Raw genomic sequence first — 11101 nt, 5'->3', positions numbered from 1 at the left:
TGAGGCGGGCTCTACACCAATCACAACCGTTGAGGAGGGCTCTACACCAATCACAACCGTGGGAGGGCTCTACACCAATCACAACCATTGAGGAGGGCTCTACACCAATCACAACCGTTGAGGAGGGCTCTACACCAATCACAACCGTTGAGGAGGGCTCTACACCAATCACAACCGTAGAGGAGGGCTCTACACCAATCACAACCGTTGAGGAGGGCTCTACACCAATCACAAGATCTCCAGATCCTGAGGTTATGATTGAATGATAAATTAGGTATGAATGGACAGACAGACAGGCAGACAGACAGACAGACAGACAGGCAGACAGCACGCAGACAGGCAGGCAGACTACTCATGTTCAAACAGCTTCTGAATAAACTTAATGGGTAAGAAGGAAAGGAAAAATGAGAAGAGAGGAGGGAAGTAAGGAGAAAATTGAAGGGAGGAAGAGGGAAAATGAGGAAAGCGTGAAGGAGAAGATGAAGAAGGAGAGGAGGAAAGGAGGAGAAAGATACAATCACGAAAGAAGGAAGGTAGAAGGGGATGGGAAGATGGAAGTTAGAAGGAAAAGGAAGGATTATGGAGGAGGAGGGAAAGATGGAAGGAAGAAGACAAAGAAAAAAAAGGATCCAGGGGAGGAAATTAAATCAGGCAAGGAGGGAATAAGAGAGTCGAGGAAAAGAAGTAAAGAAGGAGGGAAGGAGGGAGGGAAAGGAGGAAAGAGAGAAAAAGGAAAGATGTAACAGGGGATGAATGGAGGACGGACCCGACTCCCCATATAAACCACCAGGCCCACGCAACCCACGAGGTGACCAAACACGTGCACACGGCCCTGCACACTGCACACGGCATCACAACACACCTGTGTGGAACACTGACCAACCGAAGGTGTGGCACACACACCACACGTGGAAGACACACAGTGCACACAGTGCTCACACACACCGACCCAGGACCAGAAAACACTTGTGTGGCACACCTGGGGAAAAAACGACCGGAAGGAAAGTGGATCGGGGAGAAGTGGTCCCACAGGGAAAGAAAACGGACAATCATGGACACAGGAAGGCAGACACATGGCCACACACACACACACACACACACACACACACACACACACACACACACACACACACACACACACACACACACACACACACACACACACACACACACACGCACACACACACACACACACACACACACACACACACACACACACACCCCCTACCCGCACACATGACGCACGAGAGACACACCAACACACACACCGGGGACCCACAACAGTGGACAGCAAGGAATGCAGGAGTTCATGGATCAACTGAGGCGGGACAATAACGGTGGATATAAATGAGGAAATGGACGAAGCCTTTAGAACGGACACAGGAAGCACACACACACACACACATACACACAGATAAAATGAAAAGAAAATAAATGGCACATAATGGAGATAATAGAATGGAAGGAAGGATAGGCAGGGAGCCAGAGGGGGAGACCAAGTGATGGAGAGTAGACGGAATGGAAGGAATGGAATGGATGCATGGAAAATGGACGGGATGGATGGAATGGAACGCGAATGAAAGAAAGGCAGTGGCACATGGAATGGATTTGACAGCCTAGGATGGAGCATTAGGAGAATGGAGAGGAGTGAGGATGGATATCCGAGGGACAGGGAAGTGGTGGTGGATAAAGACTAATGGATGGAGCAGAGCCGAATGGGATATTCATTGATGGAGGAGGAGGACACATGTAGTGAATCTAGTCGCTCTTCTCTGAAGGCCATGAAATGGAGGAGCCTGGGGAAGTCTTTTTGGTCGGGGCGCCAGCTTCCCCTGGCGCCCTGGCTGGAATGGCAGTAGCATAGTGCATAATGTAATGCACGGTTAAGCGCTGATGTGACCTGCAGCCACTTCCACCACCTCTCAGGAATCCCAAAAATGTAAAAGACTGTGCCTCCAGTCCCTTTCCACCCCCCACCTTGGGTATCATCAGACCTCTAATCTTGTTAGAGGACCTCCAAGGCCGGGACCAGAGACCTGAGGACCCCCCTGCCTGAGGAAAGGTCCCAAAAAACCAGTGGTGTAGTCTACGTGTATATATATATATAATATATACAAGCAGGTATATATGCAGGTATATATGCAGTATACCCACTAAGAAAGCTCCAGGGCTTCCATATACCTTCTTAAAAATACCCAATGACACGCAACAACATACTTTCCATTATAGTTTTGATATATTTTGTATTATCAACTGTGTTTTTCTTCTTCTCATAGGCTAAAAAAGGGATTTCAACCGTAAATTGGTGCATAAAAGTGTATCAGAATACAGGAAATGAAGTCTTCGATGCTCAAAACTTCCCTGGGGATGACAGCCAGACCATATATACAGTATATATACAGTACGACACCAGTGCAAAAAACCTTCAACTAGAAATGAGAAGAACCACAGATGTGTCCTGTATTTAAAAAGACAGGTTTAAGTCACTCAGGTGGGCTTCACAGTCTCTTGAAAATAAAAGATTATGAGTGATTCTTTCGCCCCATAGTCACCAAAGTACATATTGGAGCCATTTTTTCACAAGCCACATATCTGCAGAACATTCAGACACTAAAATGACATTTTTTAGACAGACACATCAGGAGAAAATGAACTTTGTTCCAGGCCTGTTTCTATCTCGGGAAACAGATCTGGCAACACAGAGAAGCTAACGCCAGCTAACGTTATTCAACGCCCTAACAAAACTAATGTTCCTAATGCTAAATATGGCTTTTAGCTATTTGTAGTATATACTAGGGGATGGGTACCCAACAGGCCGGGCTCGGACAGATATTTAGAAATGCTGTTGGGGTTCTGGTCGGGCTCGGTCACATCAGCGCGATAAGGCATTGAACATTTTAAATTTAAAACAGCTGATTCTGTAGGTGTGCGCCTGTGTTAACGTGCGCTTGTTGCCCCGTGTGCGCTGATGCCCTCATCTGTTGACATTTCTGAATGCCTTCCTACAGTTACTCAATAAAAGCTTTCCACACAAACAAACGTACACGTGTCATTAGGATGAGAAGAAATGAGATTTTAACTGTGTCAGGCTCGGACAGAAATATCTTAAAAGGTGCCCTGCCATGCAAAACCATTTTTACTTGCATTTTTTTTAAATCTGTCAGCTCCATATGTGTTTGTGTTATGTGGTTAATGTGAAAATGAACTGCTACCTCCTCTGTCAGCTCTAGCCACTGAACAGAAATAAGCAGAGAAATCAGACCAATCACAGAAGCTGGTCAGTGTGACATCATACTGCCTGAGCTCATTACTATTCATGAGCTCGCCCAGTTGCGCTGGGGTAAAGCATGCTGACAGCCAGGCTCTCATTGGCTAGCTGTTGGCCAATCAGATTCAAACAGCTATAGCTTGTTGAATATTAATGAGAACTGGCACAAATCGAGCCGAGTCTTCCTGCAGGCTTTCTATACCGCGCTAGAATGGCTTGAAACAAGGTAACCAAGGTTACAGGGTCCATGGTAGACCTTCACACATCACCACAAAGTCATGAAAAACATGTTGCAGGGCACCTTTAATGCCTGTCAGACGTGGGCTGGGCTCGGACAGAGAAATGCGGCCCAATCCACACTGTAGTGTATTCGTTAGATAAGTTTTTGTCGCTTTATTTATTTATTATTTTTTTTAGAAACTGTATTAACCTTTCTACTATCTCAGGGGCAGATGTGTTTGCACCACAGAGCTTTTCATTTATGTTTAGAAGAGGTGTCAACATGTGAAGCTCTTGCTGCTACTCCAGCTGCAACATTTGGAGGCCTGACCGGAAGACACACATCTGTCTGTCGGCTTATCTGTCTGTCTGTCTGCTTATCTGTCTGTCTGTCTGCTTATCTGTCTGTCTGTCTGTCTGCAGAACAGATCCACTTCCTCTCTCCCGTCAGGTTTTCCACTCGTCGATCTCGATGGAAAGAGGATGCTGACAGTTTTGTTGTTGTTGTTGCATCGGGTTAAAAATGTGTGCAGATAAAAGCAGTTTAAACGAAGGATAGAAAAACAGTTTTGACCTCCGAGTTCAAAGTCAAACTGCTCTCAGCTCCCGACTTCCTTTTTTCTCCCTCTCGGCTATTTTAAACACATTTTCCCTCCTTGCTCGTCTCGACTTTGTCTTTGTGCTTCTGCTGGAAAATGTGACCGTTAATCTGTCTTTTCCTTTTCCTTTTGTCGGGGTAAGATGGTGTAACAGCTCCTCTGGGATCATCCTTTTATTTATTTATGCTTTTTAAAAATCACCTTGACTCTGCGTGTTTTTAAACTGAGACTGATGAGAGTCTGACAGTAATGAAAGACAAACAGCAGCGGCTGATTGGCTGCCGTCACAACCAAACATCACCGTGCTGTCCAAAACAAACACACACAGAGAGACACACACACACACACACACACACACAAACACACACAGAGAGACACACACACATCTGTCCTCCCCCAGTGCTTCAGCTGCCTACACACACACAAACATGCAACACACACACACACACATCTGTCCTCCCCCAGTGCTTCAGCTGCCTACACACACACAAACATGCAACACACACACACACACACACACCACACACACACACACACACACACACACACACACCACACACACACAACACACACACACACACACACACACACACTCTGTCCTCCCCAGTGCTTCAGCTGCCTACACACACACACACACACACACACACACACACACACACACACACACACACACACACACACACACACACACACACAGACAGACATACACACACACACACACACACACACACACACAGAGAGACACACACACATCTGTCCTCCCCCAGTGCTTCAGCTGCCTCTACAAACACAGTGTTTGTTGTGAATATCTAACACTTTAAAATCCCATTATAGAGTTGAAGAAACATTTGAGATAAAGTCAGTGGGCCCCAACCTTCGGCCAAGAGTTGTAATTTGTAAGGAAATAAAGATCACTTTTCTACATTAATCTGATCATTTTTCTGACTTTTCTTGTAAATCTGAGCAGGAAAACTCATTCATGTTCACACTGAAGTCACAAATAGGGTCCACAACTCAAAGATATTCAGTTTACTGTCACAGAGGAGTGAAGAAACTACAAGATATTCACATTTAACAAGCTGACATCACTAGGGCTGTGCTCGATTGAAGAAATTCTCAGTCGACTAACACTCATTCAGTTGTATCGACTAATCGATTAGTTGATTTAATCGACAGATTTGTAAATCTGAGTTTCTCTGCAAAGAGTCCTGGTAAAATCACCACTTTAATTCTTGTGTTTACCAGAGATGTGCTCGTACGTTTCTTGGAAATAAGTCATTCAGCATGAAAAAAGCATCAAACATGACTAATGGACTAAAGAAATCTAAGTTGACTAAGACCAAAACCACCGATTAGTCGACTAATCCACTAAGAGAGAGCAGCGCTAGACATCACACAAGTTTAAGACCACTACCTGATTAATCATTGCATCTCTAGTCATAAACTGCCGCGACGAAAAAGGGTCACAAGCCAGAAAAAGTTGCAGGCTGCTGCCAAAAACAAAACAAAAAAATCTCTCCGTGAATGACAGAAGAAGCACAAAAAGCCTCCAGGTGCCTACAGAAAGGAAGTGTGATGTCACACTAGAGGTGTTGAAATTAATCAAATAATCGATGCATCGAATCGTGGACGATGCTGCATGGATAATCGGCCGGCTCATAATCGATTATTTCTGTTTATAATGTAATGTAAGCCTGACAACATTTCTGTTTACATATTCTGGTATGTTTTGCACATTCAGGAAGTGCCATGTGCTCAGTGCTGTATAGTTTTATGTATCCAGTTTATTTAGTATTCGAGCACTGCAGAATGTTTGGTTTTTGAGGCTTGAAAAGCTATGAATTAAATATCCTGCATGGCTTTAACAGAAACATGTATCTGACGCATCGAGATATCGCATCGAAGACGTGATAATCGTAATCAAATCGGGAGATCGGTGAAGATTCACACCTCTAACGTTTATGTCGCATTTCTTTAGCTTGTTTCCATCCTGTCTGATGGTCTGACTTGTGTTTAGTCATGTCGCCATGTAAGCCCCCCAGTGCGGGGAAAACATTCATCTCTCCCATGTAATCTCGGCTCACCTTTGCTCTCTCCTCTTTTCAGTATTTTCAAAAGATATGTCACACAGGTGCCTTGGTTACCTTCAGAGCTGCCTCCGTTCATGCTCTCGGTGCTGGACTGGCTCAGCACCGCCCTCCTGCTCCTGCGGAGGGACCGGTTGGTGCCGCCGGGGCTTCCCAGCGGCGTGGAAGTGGGCGCCCCGTCCCTCCTGGAGAAGATCCCGCTGAAGAAGCGAACCAGACGCCTCTCGCTGGAGCGCCCGCCTCCTCCCCTCAGCAGGAAGCCTCCGTCCTTCTCGTCCTTCTCGTCCGCTAGCCGCAGCAGGTCGCTGTTGTCCAGCGTGCGGTTCTTGTTGCCTCGCGCTCTCTCCCAGCGGCTCAGCTCCGACATCGAGTCCGTCTTGTTCAGGACGGCTCCGACCTCCAGAGTCCTGCTCTTCTGTCTGGTCAGGTCGAGACGAGCCGACGCTGCTGCCGGCGCAACAGGAGCCTGTGCGTCCTTCTCGCCGCTAGCTTCCTTCTCGCCGCTAGCGTCCTTCTCGCCGCTAGCGTCCTTCTCGCCGCTAGCGTCCTGGCCGATGCAGCCGGAGCTGCTGTGGTGTTTGTCCTTGGACAGCGCCCGTAGACGCAGCAGCTCGCCGCCGCTAGCGCTCCAGTGTCTGAAGCTGAAGCTGCGGCGCAGCAAACCACCGGGCGCACGCTTCAGAGGCGGAGTCTCGGGCGAAGAAAGCAGTAGCAGCAGCAGCTTTGGCGGCTTTCCCGTTGCTTTTGGAGTGAGGCATTTTCCCGTCGGCGCTCAGAGGAGCATCAGAGCTGCGCTCCTCCACGCTCTTGGCTTTCAGGAGTCTCTTCTTCTTGTCGATGCCGCTGTTCTCCACGTCTCTCGGTGGCGTTTCAGTGCAAATATCCTTTTTAAGTGCGTCCGGATGCTCCGTTTCCTGTCCAGCGTCCCCCGGACTCCCCGTGTCCTCTGCGGCGTGCTCTGCCACCGGGCTGGCGGCCTTTTCCTTCAGCTCTTTCTGCAGGTGAAGCTTCCTGGACAGCTTCAGCCTCCCCAGCTCCAGCTTCCCCGTGCTGAACGTCCTGAAGTTCCTCATGTAGCCGTGAGAAGACGAGAAGTCGTCCGACTCGTCCTCCACCTCCTTCAGCTGCTCCAGCAGCCCGCCGCCGCGCTGGAGATCAGCCGGGACGTCCCGCCGCAAGCCGCTCACCCTGGCCCGCTGAGGATCATCTTCGTCATCATCTAAACTCTCCCTCTTCACCAAGGTGAGGGAGATCCGGTACACCGTTTTCCTCTGAGGCGTTCCCCTCTCCATCCTCTCAGTGCAGTTACTGTCCAGCAAGTACATCACTCACACTCCTTAAAGTGGTCTAAAGCAACTTTAATGTGGCTGGATTCCACTTAAAAACACGAAATTATCTATATAGGCATATATATTTAATTATATATATATATAGTTAACAGTTTCCTACACACTCAGGTCTGCAGACTGACGGTTAAAATCCAACATTGAATGTGCTATTCAACTCCTTCACACACGGATAAAACGGGTTCAACAGCGCCAGAGAAAACAACGCTATAACCAGATGTGCAAACAGCGCGGACTTCGACGCAGGAAATACATTCCGCGTTCATCCCAGCGGAATTTAAAACTGGCACCAAAACACAGCTCTCTGTCCGCGACCGCCGCCGGCATGCAGAAACACTTTTTACTATCGGCCAGAGAAGTCCTTAGCTCCACTGACAGCTCTGGGTCCTCTGCTCCGGTAACCGCGTCTCCATTACAAACAAACCCAAACACGGAGGTAAATATTATTCCACCGCAGAGTCCGGGACGGTGCCAGAGAGTCGGCTCCCATTGTGTGCGCACATCCCCCGCAGAGCAGCGCAGCCAGCCGAGCCCCTTTCACCCCAAAACCGGCTGTATTGTGATTCAAATGTGCCTGGCTTTAGCGTCGAGGCCCCGGGCCGTCCCTCTCCCCTCCTCTGCAGCTCCTGTGCTCCGGCTTTAACCCTCTCTGACAGCGACAGCCACGGTCGGTCCCCTTCACTTCTCCGCTGCTCTCTGAGCACACTCCGCTCCACGCACAGGCACAGGCACAGACCGGCCAGCAGCAAGGGCTGACGGGAAAAAACGGAGCGGAGTCCGTGCTAAGACTGGACCTGGATCTGGACTCTGCAGCTAACTCCATTTATTAGCATGTTTCATGCAGTTACACGCCAGACAAACGGATAAAACAAATCCTAATATGCTTTTAAATTACTTACATATATTCAGATTGTTTAGTTTTAGAAAATCTCTAAATTCCTACACACTGATAAAAACCGGACTATTTAAAAAGGTTTCCCTCTTTAGGAGGGGTGGATGTCCTCCCCTGAAACTATTTTGGAAATAATCTATATTTAGATGAAGTGTTCAGAGTGTGTGAACTGTTGTGTCTTTTTCCAAAAAAAAACTGCATGTCAAATAGGACACACAACACAGCACTAAAAATGTTTATAAAAACATACAGTTTCTGGTTTAATTCATGACCCAACAGAAAAGTAAAAATGTCAAGTTACTGTGTCAAAATAACAACATACTGGTGCAACCAAATAACCCTCTGGAAATAATATAAATAAGTAAAACTGAGTCATTTAAAACTACAAAATTAAAAGTTGGAAACTTTCCATGGGAATAAACTGGATATTTTTAATAGTGCTTGTTATAATACTGTTAGTCTATAACAGGGAACTTATATGTAGTTGAAAAAACCCCATCTTGCAGCATAATCTTGGTTTAAACAACCTTATTTAATGCAACTTCAGTTGAATGTCCTCCCTATATTCCTCAATGACATGCACACACACAGTACTCAGCATAGGCTGCTACATACTGGCCAACATTTAGCTTTTAAAATACAGGAGTTTTCTTAATACATAACCCATTGCTATTATTAACCTATATGTGTGTTAATTGTATAGCCCACTTACCATAGTAAATCAAAATTGTAATGTTTCCAAAATTCATTTCCATGGAAAGTTCCCAGACATTTTCCGTAAATGTACCGAAATTTTTGCCATTACATTTTTTGCAATTAAAGATATTAAGTGTATTTTGTGGTAAAAAACATGGACGGTTTTACACATATTTTCAACCCGGCAGCACAACAGATTTAACAGATATAAAAGTTGTTCAAATCAGCTCCATCTTCACCAGCTTCAACCTATTAATGCATTAGTGATAGTGAACTAAAATATATATTATTATTATTATTATAACACTTACAGGGGACATTTGTCTGCATAATAACGAGCACTAAGTAATAATACTTTCACCAGATTCACCGGGACATCAACGGGAGGAAACAGAGGTCATAATCTCATAACGTAAGTAATACACAGCTTTAAAGCCTGCGAAACATTCATTAGGAGACAGAGACAACTGCCTTTGGAAATCAAAGCAGCTTTAATTACCAATCAAGCCTTTTCTTCATGGGTTATTTCATAACTCATACGGTCTGCACATGTTCCCAGAGACGAGATATTTTATTATTGAAAACGGCCAAATATGAGAAGAATCACCACACACACACACACACACACACACACACCATCTCTCACACACACACACACACACACACCATCTCTCTCTCTCTACACACACCACACACACACACACACACACACACACAACACCATCTCTCCTCTCTCACACACACAAACACACCATCTCCACACACACACCATCTCCTCTCTCTCTATAACACACACACTCATCTCTCTCTCACTATCACACACACACACACACACACACACACCATCTCTACTCACACACTACACACACACACACACACACACACACACACACACACACACACACACTATCTCTCACACACACACACACACACACACACACACACACACACCATCTCTCACACACACACACACTATTCTCTCTCACACACACACACACACACACACACCATCTCTCCTTCACACACACACACACACACACACACACACCATCTCTCTCTCTCTCACACACACACACACACACACACACACACCATCTCTCACTAACTACCACACACACACACACACACACACACTCCATTCTCTCACACACTCACACACACACACACACAAAATTCACTCTCACACACACACACACACACCATCTCTCTCTCACACACACACACAATTCAACACACACACACACACACACACACACACCCTCTCTCACACACACACACACACACACACACACACACCATCTCTCTCTCTCTCTCACACACACACACACACACACACACACACCATCTCTCTCACACACACACACACACACACACACACACCATCTCTCTCTCACACACACACACACACACACACACCATCTCTCTCTCCACACACACACACACCACATCTCTCCACACACACATACTCTCACTAACACACACACACACACACACCATCTCTCTCTCACACACACACACACACACACACACACACACACACACCATCTCTCTCTCTCACACACACACACACACACCCATCTCTCTCTCTCACACACACACACCATCTCTCTCTCTCACACACACACACCATCTCTCCTCAACACACACACCATCTCTCTCCCACACACCATCTCTCTCTCTCTCCACACACACACCATCTCTCTCTCTCTAATCTCAAATCTAACATTTCTCTCTCAAAAACACAAACATCTCTCCCCCACAAAACACATACACATACCATCTCTCTCTCTCTCACAAACACACACATACACCATCTCTCACACACACACACACCATCTCCTCACACACACACACACACACCATCTCCTCTCAATACTTCACACACACCATCTCTCTTCACACACACACACATACCCATCTCTTCTCACACACACAATAATATCATATCACACAAATCTCTCTCTTCTCACACAACACAAAACACACACACACAC

The 11101-nt window shown here is 46.3% G+C and overlaps 1 pseudogene; it reads right to left on the bottom strand.

The window, feature by feature from the left end:
• Positions 1-8295, bottom strand: part of LOC120554774 — a 128523-nt pseudogene extending 120228 nt beyond the window's left edge.
• Between the last annotated feature and the right edge of the window lie 2806 nt (positions 8296-11101).

This window comes from Perca fluviatilis, chromosome 24, assembly GCF_010015445.1.
Source record: "Perca fluviatilis chromosome 24, GENO_Pfluv_1.0, whole genome shotgun sequence".
Taxonomy (NCBI): Eukaryota; Metazoa; Chordata; class Actinopteri; order Perciformes; family Percidae; genus Perca; species Perca fluviatilis.
Note: the sequence above shows the minus strand (reverse complement) of the source record. Positions and strands in the feature narration are given on the sequence as shown.